This window comes from Thermobia domestica, chromosome 3 (assembly GCF_964235325.1).
Source record: "Thermobia domestica chromosome 3, izTheDome1.hap1.1, whole genome shotgun sequence".
NCBI lineage: Eukaryota > Metazoa > Arthropoda > Insecta > Zygentoma > Lepismatidae > Thermobia > Thermobia domestica.
The window spans coordinates 272,481,530-272,496,218 of record NC_137456.1 but is presented as its reverse complement, the minus strand read 5'-3'; the positions used below and the strand labels follow the sequence as shown (position 1 = coordinate 272,496,218).

Genomic DNA, 14,689 nt, shown 5'->3' with positions numbered 1-14,689 from the left:
ACTTTGCATTCATTTATACGATATATACGCCATTGAGTCTGGGAACGACTGCACTAGTTTAGTTGAGTTAAGCTTTGGTGCGTGAAGTATTGAGTTCTATCCACGCATTCTTGAGCTCTGCGTATTTTAAATTACGTTATCGTATCTCAACTTCGTTCTTTTTTCTTTTAAAACTCCTGAAATAGTAATTATGAGGATCTAGCATAATTTGACCGAATCTAGCATAATTTCGATCAGGTTTTGGAATAATTCCGAACTGTCAGTCTGGCAACGCTGATTTGAACCAGCGAGTTTTGAAAACAAATGAGTGTTAGATACTGGTGGATCATTCATTTGTGAACATGAATACAAATAAATTGCTTGAAATATTCCTTCCATTGAAGAAAATAGTAACAAGTCAAAATGTTCAATAGAGATCACCTAACGAATTTAGCATTTGGAGCCTACTAAGACTACATTTAAGTCGGAGGCGAGAAAAACACTGTTAATAGTGATGAAGAAAGAAAGAAAGAAGCAAAGAAGCTAACATTTGAAACAAGTAAGTTTTTATTTATTTATATATTTATAACATTTGACAAATTTCTTCCATTTTCAGGTTAGGGTAGAGCTTTGTATTTCTCTTAACGGCTTAAGTTTAGAGTTGCCCCTCAACCCCAAACTGGTTTGTGATTTATGCACGGATTAATTTACAACGCCCGCTCCAGCAGATACTCTCACTCAGAAAGGAGAAATTACACATTAATAATTTTATGAAAAAGAATCAAAACTTACCTAACCTTAAGCTAAACCCTACCCTACTTATTTATATCTTAGGCCTATGTTTAGCAGAAGGGGTCCAGCTCTTTTCTCTAAAAAATGTTACAATTTTGGTAATTTCTGCTCACATTCGGTTAGTTTGGGGTAGGGTTAGTTTAGGTTACGTTAGGTTAGGTTAGTTTAGGTTACGTTAGGTTAGTTTCGTTTATGTTATATTAGTGTAGGAGTCTCGCATAATTTTCCAAAAAATGATAGAATTTCGCTTATTTCTACTAATATTACGTTAGTTTAGGTTAGTTCAGGTTAGCTTACGTTAGTTTATGTTAGGTTAGATTTGGTTGCGTTATGTTACGTCTAAGTACTTGTATCACTCATTTCTCCTGTAAATTTTGCGTTTTTACGTGCTTCTGGACCCCTTGTACTAAACATACCCCATATCTTACTCTACTTTACCATACCCTACTCTACTATATTTTTTCAAAGGGCCCTACTTATCGATACGTAGTTGGGGCGTGTCTTACCCTTATGCACTGTAGTTTTTATGTTGTACGTCCATACTGTCCTTATACTGACCTCTCCTTATGTCAATCTGCACCGCTTTTTATAAAAATCAGGAAAATTTACAGGAGAAATGAGGTAAGAAATGATAATTTGAAGTTTTTATTTGATGTTTAGGAATTTAAGTTCGGTATGAGAGTTATGTTTAATACGAGAAAAGATATGTGGAAATTAGTACTATTTGCCGGATGCGGAAGCATTCAGCAGCATGGTAGTTGTAAAATATGGCGAACAGGTGTAATGAATGCTCAAAAATAATGAAGAAAACCTTTTAAATTTTTGTAAAGCCAACGGAGTACTAAAGTTAAGTGAAATGTAATAATTTTTAATACTTTAAGCACTGTTTTTTGTATGTTGCAAAGTCCAAGGGCACCTACAGACTGGAGGGGCAACTCTAAACTTAAGCCCCAGTTTGTGCTAGGTAGCCACTGAAAAGCGCGAGTGCTATCTAACTGAGTCAGGGCAGAAGTGCAGCACGAAAGCCCGAGTGATAAGGGTGCGCCCGTAGGGAGCAGGCGCGTCATCGACGGGGGTTACGCGCATAAACGATGATAGTGGACTAGCACACTAACAACTATTTATTCCGAAGTTAGTCGTCGCCTACTTTTTGGCTAAAAGTGTAATAATTGTTTTTTTTCTTTACCAAAGCTTTACATTTAATTCACATAATAATGCCGAGTGAGCGTTAGCGAGTGGAGACGGGTTAGTGCAACGCAGGGCACGTTGTTTTCTGTTTTTATTACTGCTAAATGGAAATGAAATGAAATCTTTGAGTTTTACGTCCCACGTTTATGCCGGTTAGGCTAAAGGAGACGGTGATAATGAGAGATGAGTGAAATGGTGGAATGAAGAAAGTGGGAGGAAACGGGAGAACCCCGAGACAACCCACGAGCACGGTGTTTGTCCACCACAAAGTTCACTTGGCGGAGGCAGGGTTCGAACCGGGGACCCCAAGCACCAGAGGTTACTGCTAAATGGGAAAACGAGCCTGTGTTCTAGAAGATTGCTGCCTTCTTGGTTATGTTACTAACCGTTACAGTAGACAACAGTGGCGTATTTACGATTTTCTTTCGGGGGGGGCTTTGCTAACTTTCGGGGAGGGCTTTGCTGAAAATGTGAAAATTCTGCAAGATATTTCATATACTTTACTATAGTAAGTAAGATTTCGGGGGGGGCTTAAGCCCGGAAGCCCCCCCCCTAAATACGCCACTGGTAGACAATATAACTTTCTCCACGTTTCTTTATATTAGTATATATCAGGGTTGGCAAAAACCATGTTTTTGTTGAAAAAAACAAATTTTTTTTTTTTTGGTTTAAACCAGGTTTGTTTTATTTAAATAATTTGCTCTATATATTCATATCATATATGGACAGAAATAAGTTTGTTTCATCTTGATGTTATTATGCAACAACCGGGTTATGCTGGAAGGGGTCACATAAGCTTAATGCGGAATAAAAACCGCTTCTCGAGTTACATCCGAGAGAAATTGTCCTCCATTTGAACTCGGAACCAGGACTAATTAGCCACAAATGCGATACGTCTGCCGACTCACTCACGAAGGAATCCTCATAAAAATACGTTGAACTGATCTTTACATGCTTCTTGATATAATTGTCAAGAGTAATTTCAGAAGAGCAAAAAGATAAACAGTTCCACAAGTGAAACTATTATACAGAATTACATATGGGCAATTTCAAAGTACTACGGAGTACAGAAGAACTAATTTAGTTCAAGTTAGTTAACAATGACTTTTATTGATACAAATTAAAGAAATACAGCGACTTAATTTGCATATCAGTAAGAAAAGTGAATAAAGATCCGAATTATTTGAGTCCACTTTGGCTCAGACTCATTTATACATAAATAGATACCAGAAATACTTCTCATTTCACTAACTGCCTCTCGTGGGGTCTGTATGACCCCCCCCACACACACACACACAAAGTACGGCATTTCGAAGTATTTTATCAATAGTAAACATTGAAACGAAGCAATATTTAGTATTTTTCTTTGATTGCAATTACATAACAATAATAACTACAAAAAAATTACAAACATTTATAAGCTTAAAAAAAAGTTGCTTTTGTAGTATAATCTTTTTGAGTATTGCATGGGAAATTTAGGTCTGAATATAACACGAACAATGGGAGTGAAACGTGATAACCCACAAATGTCTGTTCATCAAGATTTTACAAACACTTACACTTTTACGAACATTTCTCGTTTTTTGGTTTAAACCAGTTGGTTTTTTTGAAACAAACAGCTGGTTTAAACCAGCCAACCCTGATATATATATAGGATGTAAGAAAATTTAAAGCATCAAACCTACAGAGGTGATTTGTCACATCAGAGCAAAGAAATAGTTCATATGGACCTGTGGTCAAAAGTCCATACTTCCGAAGCTATAGACTGTCGAAGACATAAGAAAATAAACTTTAAAAATCTATAGCTTCAGTGTGGGACCGTGCGCAGTCAAGGAAGACATCACTTAAGAACTAGTATGTGCCCTATTCAAATACCCATGTTTCAGAATACCGCGGTGCTTGCGTATCAATGGACAGTTTATGAGCACTTCAACTTTTCTGAGTATTCCTCAACTGGCTCTATAAAAATTAATGTGTAAGTGCCACAAGATTCTGAAATATGGATATTTGGATAGGGCACGTAGTAGCTCTTAAGTAATGTGTTGACTCGACTGGGATCTGTCTCACAGTAGTGGAACTCTGGACCTCTAAATTTCCTTTTTCCACGTTTTCGGCAGCCTGTAACTATAGACGTTTGACCACAGGTCCATATGAACTTTTTTTTTTCTTTTCGTGTGCAGAGTAAGAATTAAATGATAACTTAGCTGCTGGTAGTCGAATTTCGGTTAAAACTACGCTAGAAGTCGTGTAGCCGAATAGTAACCGAGCAGTACTCAGTGAAACTATACTTTGCCTTTTCCTGGATTACTATAGTACGGAAGGTATAACGTCGTTGCTTTCCCGTGAAAAGTTGTAGTGACGTTTATGGGGAGTTGCCAGCTTGGTTACTCGTGGCTCGCTGAGCGCAGTGAATGGTGGCTGGTGATTTGCTATCCTCTTACCACACACCCAGTGAGGAGCAGGTCCAACTGCGGGAAGCCAACGACGCTATACCTTCTGACCTTTAGTTACCAAGAAAATTGTCAAAAGGTGTTAACCAACTTACTTGATTACATTAAGCAAAAGGAATAACAGCTGTACAGTTTTGCGGTAAAAATAGCCGTCTCGTCTTTGTAATTGCTCATTGCACTTAATTATTGCCGGTACTTGGGCTGTTATAGACAATTAGTTATTTGAACCCCTCTTCCTTGGTTGAAGGACTCAGTTATTCAGGATAAATTAACACGTCTCAATTGATCTTTCTTTTCGAGTATCGAAATTCTTATATAATATTAAATTAGCTGCAGTATGGGATATTTCGAAGTAAAGTTTTCTGGTCACAGTATGAAACATCCTCAGATATGCTAGTTGTCATTGTCGTGTATGCGATGCACTAACCAATTAAAGTAGTGTCTACTAATTACGGCTCTCGTTTAATTTAATCGTGTGGTTGGCGTAATCATAAAAATATTCATCTTTATTAAAAATTAGTTGCTATATAGATGTATATGTAGGATATAAGCGAATTTTAAAGGGAAATGTAGACATAGTAACTCCCACAGGACTTTTTTACAGGGGGGAGTGGGCAAAAGGACCGACATACAAGCAAAGTCACGGATACAAATACCTAGAACCACATAATATTTAATGTAAAATACAATTATTACAACTCACTGCTAACTTTACTAACTGTTGTGTGTGAATAAAAAAATTAGCATATTTTAATACTAATTAGGAAAATCCATTGTTAAAGCAAGTGCTCCCTGCAGCGGGCGGCTATGGTTACAGAATACAGTTTTAGTGTTATTGATACTTCGTAAGTGAAATCCTCATTTAGTTGGGTGAGGAATCTAGAATACGATAGTGCTATGATAAAGAAAAGAGTAAGTTTTTATATTTTAGGTATGTTTTGTATTTGTAACCTGTTCTTCTTTCCGAAAGTATATTCTCCTTTAGAACAACTTAACTCTGTGCATCAGAAGTGCAGAAGTACAACTCTTATGTAAATCAGGCGCAAATATATATGTATTGAAAATTGAAAGTAAAGATTATCATAAAAAAAAAGCAATGATAGAACGACAGTGCTAAAAATACGAACCAACCAGTGCTAGATAGCCACTGAAAAGCACGAATATTATTAACAGAGTGAGCACAAGGGCGTAGCAGGATGAGCTTAGTGTGCTTCCGTATGGAGCGGGCATGTCAGCGACGGTGGATATGCACGTAACCGAAGGTAGTGTAAAAATTTTATATCCCATACAACTATGCCTTACATCTAATATGGCTTTACTTCACTCCTGTGGTTCTGCATCATCACTTTACATAATGCCTTGAGTTCATAATAGCTTCCTTACGGAGTACTATGCATTACGTATTACGTATTTCTACCTATGATAAATATTATAATAGATATAAGGCTCCGATGTATTGTTACATGTAGATTGCTATTGCAAAATGAATCAACATATAAATAACATAAATAATGGTTTGCGCCTTTCATTTCAACTCAGCAAAAAAAAAAAAAAAAAAAAAAGCATCACCATCTCAGATATTATTGGAACTTTTTTTATAGCAACTAGACATGTTTTTTAAATGACCCGTATTTTTTGTTGTCGGAAAAGATTTTCCCGCCAAGTAATGGGCCATCAAAACGGGAAGTACATTTTACGAATTTTAGAGGACGTGGAAAATGGTAAACTTCGTAGCCTCACCATTCAGCTATGGAGACAGATAGTTATAATTCTTGTTGTGGTATGTACACTCATGACAATATTATCGCATGTCTATAAATATGTTGTTGTAGGAATATAATTTGATAACGAATTCGGCCGGTATTTCTTATAATGTAGTATGTGTATAATCGGGAAGGACGATGTATGTGGCAAATTTCATGTCAAAAGAGCAGTAAATAAGAACAATAAAACGAAAATAAAACTTTCTTGTCAATTTAGCAATATTTTGTTTTACTCATTCTAATTTTCGTGTTTGTAATTCTTTTCTTCTGAAATTTACTACGAGTATACATTTCCCGATTATACATGTAGTATCAGTATCTATAGTACCCTGCAAAATCATTATCAAATTATATTCTTACAAGAAGACAGTTATAGATATGCGACAATCATTTTGGACATGAGTGTACATACGGATATAAATAAAATATATTTTATTATAGTTTGGTTTGCGCATGCGTATCTTTTGGTACATAAATTAACAAATGAACGTAAGTTTATCTGAAAAGTCGAAGGTTATGCTTTCTTTCGAGCACTTCCGGTTCGAATTTTAAAATTCTATTTTACGGTTGGTAAGACCTAGTTACCCGCTTCGAAAAAAAAATGTATTGCTTGTGTGTGCAACCGTTTTGTCGCAAAAAATTCGAGAAACCGTCGTTTTCAAAAATCACCTTTCTCGAAATCACCATAATTTAAAATCCTGAAATGTTGTCAAATTGTTCAACTTTACATGAATAATAAACACACCAAATAGCATTGTCGACCAATGCTTCACGAATGAACTACAGCCTCTTGAAGTTAGGGAGGTTTCATTAACTTCAATATCACCGTTGGCAACACTGAAAACAATGAAAGTGCAACAATTTGATGATGTTTGTGGTTCACATTCATTAAATAAAGGATAAAAGTTTTTCCTGGCTTCTTTTTATTATTTTAAAAGGCTCTCTGAAATAATAAGATGAGCCTCCCCCTACTCCGTTTTCTTAAACCGATGTAACCTGAGGTGAAAATTACGATTACGAAACAAATTTTAAACTTACTTAAAATGGTTTTCGGAAACAAAGTTTCACTGATTTTTTCCACTTTGAAGTAATTATTTGCTTGCTTAGTGTCTTCTTCGCTAATAGCATGTCACCATGGCAGATGCTCCAATAGGTGTTGGTGCACTCACAACTCGTAGCACGTTGTCGATAGTCACAAAACACTTATATTCTCTTCTCTTATTCTCTTCTGGAAACGTGTACCCTGTTGAAGGTCCATGTGGAGACAAAGAAGAAAATAAAATGAAATCTTGGACGTTTTACGTCCCACGTTTATGCCGGTTAGGCTAAAGGAGACAGTGATTATGAGAAATGAGTGAAATGGTGGAATGAAGAAAGTGGGAGGAAACGGGAGAACTCCGAAAGACCCACCAGCACGGTGTTTGTCCACCACAAAGTCCACACGGCGTGAGCTGGGATCGAACCAAGGACCCTAAGCACCGGAGGTGAACGCTCTACCACTGAGCTACCGCGCCTCCTGGAAACACAAAGAACATTGCAATTTCATGTAATTTATGATTTATTGATAATATTTCTGCTATCCATCACTGGTTATCATATATGCATGTAACAAAGGTTCATTTTTGCAGATTTCTTAAATCTACATTTTGAATTGCAGAAGCTCGATTTTGGGGAAAGCATGAAGTTAGTCCATGATGACCCGTTACTGCCATAAAAGCCAAAGATGACTTCGGTAAATACCAGTTACCGGTCGCACACTTTCCCATTTTTTTTTTAAATTGTCGAATTCGGTTTTTGGCAACAAGACGAGAGTAATACCCAGAGTTGGTACTTGCACTGTACTCACGAATTTTTCTGCAGGTTTAATACTGTGAATCTGTTTTTCCTTTTCCCGGGTTGCCACATTCTTATCCCCCTCTCCCCAATACGTCGCAGAGACCGTTACCACGGCCGGTTTCACTGAAAAGCCACTGCTTTATCGGACCTGTCTGCATCTTGGACATCTGAAAGCAATTTTTAAAGTGGAATGCAGCACCATCAGAAATCACTGAAACGGTTTATGAAATTGTAGACACTTATTTTTACGTGTTCGAACCTTTTTCTATAACATATATTATCGCTTTTCTTCGAGTATTTTTAGAATCTTATTCATGGCTATGAGTACGAGCCGAAATGTGTGTTTTGTCATCGCTTATTACGGCAAAACTGTCAGTTGTTTCATAATAATATATCACTCCCGTAAAGAAGGACATTTGCTCGTTTCTCCAGTGATCATTCTGAACTTCCCTTTGCAGAATAACAGTCCAATTTAAGCGAAGTTCACATGCAGTAAAATAGAATTTGTATCTTGAAATTTTACACGATGCTTTGCGGTAACATTTTTTTACACTTTCATTGTTTTCATTGTTGCCAACTGTGACTTCAAAGTTAAAGAAAGTTCGCTAACTTAAAAAGGCTGTAGTTCATTCATGAAGCATTGGTCGAGAATGCTATTTGGTGTTTATTATTCATGTACAGTTGAAGCATCTGACAAAATTTAAGAATTTTAAATTATGATGTTTTCGAGAAAATGACGATTTTTGAAAATTTGACGATTTCTCGAATTTTTTGCGATAAAACGGTTGCACACAGAAGCGATACTTTTTTTGGGGGGGAGGAAGCGGGTAACTAGGTCTTACCAACCTTGAAAACGGAATTTAAAATTCGAACCGGAAGAAAGCATAAACTTCTGACTTTTCACATAAACTTACGTTCATTTGTTAATTTATGTACAAAAAGATACGCATACGCAAACCAAACTATAATAAAATATAGTTTATTCATATCCCTATGTACATACCACAACAAGAATGATAACTCTACATGTCTCCATAGCTGAATTGTGAGGCTCCGAATTTGACCATTTTCCACGTTTTCTACAATTCATGAATTGTACTCCCCGTCCTTGATGGCCCATTACTTGGTGGAAATTTTTTTTCCGAAAAAAAAAATACGGGTCGCTTAAAACACGTCTAGTTTCTATTAAAAAGAGTTTGAACAATATCTGAGATGGTGATGGTACAATTTTATTTTTATTTATTTATTTATTTTTGCCTCAATTGAAATGGAAGGCACCAGATATCTAATTTAAGTTAAAAACAATGTACGTTTCTCATTAATTTTTAGTTACTATAAAGATGTGACTTAAAATTAGTAAAATACTGTACATATTTTAATTTTTTGCATTTTCTTTTTCTATAATAGATTATTAAAAAACATGGTACAAAACATAAGAAATGTTTATTAAGTACTGACCTGTTCCGAGAGATCAGAAAAGATGAATACGAGCTGGTTTTGGAATGAAAATGGTGTTCTTTATGCTATGTATTGGGTAGTTCAGGAAGTGAGTATTTATTGAATGTTTTATTATTATTATTCGATATGCCCATTATACCATATAGTTGAGACTCTATTGTATTGATGGAAAGTTGAGACACTATAATATTAATAAATTTTCATAGAAATAGGCACTAACTATACATTTAAATAGAAAGAATGTGTCAAATAAAATTTATTGTAGGTAGCCAATGACACCCCAAAATAAACAAACTTCTGTTCTTTATAATATATCGAACGTAAAGAAACGACATTGGTTGATTTGGCGCTTTATTGATGCATTTCGAAGGAAAAAAAGAGAAGCAGGACACGAGGCAATGCTTCAAGAAGACGATTCGTCCAAGAAAAGAAGAAAATTCCCGACGAGAGCTCACGTCGTGGTTCGGATTCCACGTTAATCAGTAGGTTCACGTTTTGTATGGTCTCGCTGTTCACGGGACGTTAAACTCAAATTCAACTGAACTGAAAGAAGAAAATAGATTCAAGCTGATGAAAGAATTCACCGTACAGAATTTTGAAACTGTTGACATTGCAGAATAATGCTGGATTTGGCCCATAATTCCGTCATGGAATGTTAATGTCATGGTAATTGTAACATAAGATAAAGTAAATTATTCAATAGGTATATTAGATTTCACTGTTTCCTTTCCAATTATCTGTGTTGCAAATACGTAGTAATAAGCAGTAATGCAGTGTTATGAATTGCTATGAAGTTATGAATATCCTTTACGTTAGAGATATTGTAAAGATAACTTCACAGAAGTTTACTTTGGGGTGCTGTAGGATGCCTACAGCAAATTTTATTTTAGCCCAATATAGATTCATGCTGAGAAAAATTTCTGCAGGTCATTGTCTCCGATTTTCCTGAAATTAGGATATATCATTCTAAAAACAAAATAATTAGACTTTTTTTTTTTTGCATTATACAAAAAAATATTAGAACTAAATTAAGCATTTGTTGCAACTGAGACTTTCAGTGACTGTTTGCCATGGCGTTTTAAAGAAAATGTGGATCAAATTTAACCTTTCCGAACTTCTTAATTTTAGGTTGTGCAGTTATTTTTTGAGTTTTAGTGATATTAATGCCTATTTTTAAGGCTTTTAGTACGTAATCATCCGGTTTCTATTTTTGAAGTACAATATAACCCATTTAAGTAGATTAACCTATTTAGATATACGGCTTTGCGTCCAAACGTCTCGCTCCCAAACGTCCTGCTCCGGTATCACAGGGTGGTATAGAGGCAGAGGGCTGGTGTTATTTATCACTAGCCTTTAAGATATATATATATATATATATATATATATATATATATATATATATATATATATATATATATATATATATATATATATATATATATAAGTGAGCATAGTGAGAAGGACCACATATACTTCTACCTTATTAATTTATACAGTATGGCGCTAAATTCGGTGTACAAAAGCAGAGGGGTGATTCCTGAGAGTAAAAAAGGAAAAAAAGTTCCAATAAACATAGGGCGAAAACCCCATCGTTTATGTGTTATAGGCTGCTGAAATCATGAAAAAAATGAACTTTAAAGGTTCATAGCTCCAAAACTAAAAAAATGAACTTTAAAGGTTCATAGCTCCAAAACTTTGGGACCTACCTTGGTCCGGTCAAGACTTCACTTAGAACCTAGTATGTTCCCTATCCAAAAATGCGTGTTTCAGAATCCTGAGGTGCTTCCACAACAATGTTTATAGAGGGAGTTTGACTACGGGCCTATGATATAAAGTATTCTCCAACTACCTCCATAAAAATTGTTGCGTGAGTACCTTAGGATTCTAAAACATGTATTTTTGAATAGAGCACATATTAGTTCCTAAGTGAAGTCTTGACCCGACTTTGGTAGGTCCCATAGTTTTGGAGCTATGGACCTTTACAATTGATTTTTTCATGTTTTCGGCAGCCTATAACACGTGAACGATGGGCTTTTCGCCGTAAGTTTATTGGGACTTTTTTGTTTGTTTTACTCTCAGGAAACACTCCTCTGCTTTTGTACCACGAATTTAGCGCCATACTGTAGGTATCGTTAAAAAATGTAAATATTAAGCTAGGCTTAATTGCACTTTTTTAAAAAAGTTATCTCTATTACTTTATGGCAGGCATGCATATTGCGGAGTTGGGATTTGGGCGCCAGAGTCCAGCGGGCAAGCTCTGTGTCGGTTTTCTACATTATTTATTTGCAAATACTGAACAAAAATTCAGAATAAATTAAATCTTTTAAAAGTGTTTTTCTTTTTAACTCTTTTTAAAGCGAGCTTATCTTCTTTATCTTTTAAGTCGAAGCAGGAAATATAAACCACCGAACGATTTCTGTGTATGAACTGTCAAACTCGTAACCCAGCTGAGTTACTTTCCTTCCTTCGCTCAGTAATACTCATGCATCTACAATTTCCATTTTCATCCTAAATCAAGTTTATTGTGTTCTGTAATATCATTATTTTAAGTTTGGATCATAGTTTTAATTCTATATCTACACTATAACTTTATTCAGCGTACCAAATTTGAGTGATATTTATTAAGATATTTAGTACATAACTTCCAAAAGTATAGGAAACAATGTTTTAGTATTTTGGATAGCCTGAGGTAAGATAAAAAAAAACGCATAAAACGCTTTGTTTGACTTAACCTTGATTCTGAGATATCTTTCGTTTTTAAATTTTGCCACACATGCTACAAATAGTAATTTTACAATTGCTTTATTTTAGGAGTCCACTGTGTTCGGAGGCTATCAACCGAGATGATTTCAAGGTACGCCGCACACAGGTACTACATAGACGGTACCAAATTTGACCGTAAGTAAGGATGAATCCCAGAAAAAGGAAGGAAGTGTTGTGACTCACCTAGCATTTCAAAGTGTCTTCCTATGTGATGAACTATCATCAGCCTCCCATCATTAGCGCGCGGCTTGCTCAATTTGCAGATTCGACGAAAAACGTTGTATATATAGAGAGTTTGGCATAGAGACATTTAGTATAGGAAGCCCAAAATTCATAGCGTCAACATAACACCAATTTAAAAATATAGACTGAAGATCTAATTAATTCTTATTGACTGTGATTTTTTTTTATTATTGGCGTAGCTCGTTTCGTGTGATGTGTATGGTACTCATTTAAGCTAATTTGCGTGCATATTATGCTGTTTTAATTTATGGCAGTTAAATCACACTTCAGATTCTAAAGTAATGTATAATATACCTACTTCGTATCGTTAAATATATTCTTAGATGAAGGTGACAGAGAACTTTTCAAGAAATAGTTTAACTTATTTTGTGTGTGTTGAGGGGAGGGGGGACGTAAGTAAACGCATGATTCTGCTGCTTGGTTTTCGGTGATTGGTACAGTCATCTTCTGAACTACAATACTAGGGTGTGGGAAAGAGTTTGTAAGATGCAACTCTGTTCAAACTTTTCTTACAAAGTGTTTTTTTTTAATGTTAAATAAAACTTGTTAAAATTGATACACTGATGAGGTGTATATACATTTCAAACTATTATAATGTACTGTATGCAATTAGTAGACTTAAATTAATATAGACTTTTTGTTTATGTATTCACAGTAAATATATTGTGTACTACAAATGTATACTTAATGTAAAATTTAATAAATTATTACTGTAATTATTCTCAATAAATGTACAGGATTTTATTTTATGTATTGTCTTTTGAAGGTTCATTCCTTTATTTGGCTTTCGGTTTGTTATGTAATCATAAGGAATGTAGGATGGTGGAATTTAGATCATTTTAAGGATAATTTCTCTATTATATACGATAACTCAAAGAAATAATCGATTGTATATCGCATTAAATATTTACATGATATAAAATAAGTTATTTTCCCCATTTATCATGTATAAATCTTACCACCAGTGGGGTTCTGTAGTATAGACACTAGTTGCCCAAGTACTTCACAAGTTGCGGTATAGTCAATGCGGTCTGGTTGCTTGAGCACTGACTTCAGGAGTGGTAGAATGAATGACTATTCGGAAACAGTGAGTAGCCTAGTAGTTAATGCATCGATACGGTAAGTTGAAGTTACAGGTTCAAATCTTAGTCCAGTCTTGCATTTTCTTTCCTTTTGTAATTATGTACTTTAGCTTAGTAGACCTGATTTCTTTATACTCGAGTTATTCCATCATGACTTTCAACACAAGGACGACATGAACCACTCACATGTTGATAACTGGGATGTCTTCCTTGTGCTCTGTCATTTATTCTACGCACTACAATAGCTGTTTTAGTGTTGTGTAAAACATACAACGTAGAGCACAATTAAGACACCTCGACTGTGGACATCTGAGTGGTCCACGTCGTCCTTGTGTTAAGAGTCGTGGTGCAATAAAATGGTTTCATGATGATATGATCACGTTTTATAGTGATTCTTTATAAGAAAAACTCATTATATACACGTGTTTGTAAGTTTCGTATATTTTTAATACTTCTGTAAGAAACTGTACTATAGCATTTTTTTTTAGTTCCATTAAGAATACTTTTCACAAAATGCATGTGATTTGTTCCGATTGTTATTGTTCCTCCATATTTTTAAATGAATATTGACATAGATATAGAATGTGTGTCCGAGATAATTTAGTTTTCTCCACTTGTACTGCACAGTGCCCCCTGTGGTGTCGCCTTGTAATATTAAGGGATCCCGGGTACATGACAAAATATTTAGAAAATATTTTCAGTACATGATAGAAAATATTCAGAGAATATAAGGTAGACAAATCAAAAACATTTTCAAATTACTTTTCTTGGTGTTCTGTAGCAGTAGCAAATGTTAAGAAAATATTAAACTAGTTTCAGACGAATTTGTGCTAACAAAGAAAATATTTACGATTTATTTTTCAAATAGCAATTGATATGTTTTTCATTTGTTATTGTATGTAGTTTCAGAACGTACTTAAAGTATTTTCTAACATTTTCTGGTTTTCGCAGAGAAATATTTTAAATTCTTTCTGAATATTTTTCCGTCATTACCACCATAACACCTACCGTTTGAAATACATTTCTTTCTTCAACCCATAAGTTAGAATACTAGAATTTATTTCAACAAATTTATGTGATGATAGAAGTTTCCGTGTGTTCTAAACCGGTTCCAACATACACAGACTTCTACCAC

General features: G+C 35.0%; 1 long non-coding RNA gene across 1 annotated transcript; it reads left to right on the top strand.

Moving 5' to 3' along the window:
* The first annotated feature begins 301 nt into the window (after positions 1 to 301).
* LOC145681660 (uncharacterized) lies at positions 302 to 13,435 on the top strand. Its single transcript, XR_014130851.1, has 3 exons — positions 302 to 538; positions 9,416 to 9,554; positions 12,278 to 13,435. It is a non-coding gene; the product is annotated as an uncharacterized LOC145681660 (long non-coding RNA).
* The last annotated feature ends 1,254 nt before the right edge of the window (positions 13,436 to 14,689 follow it).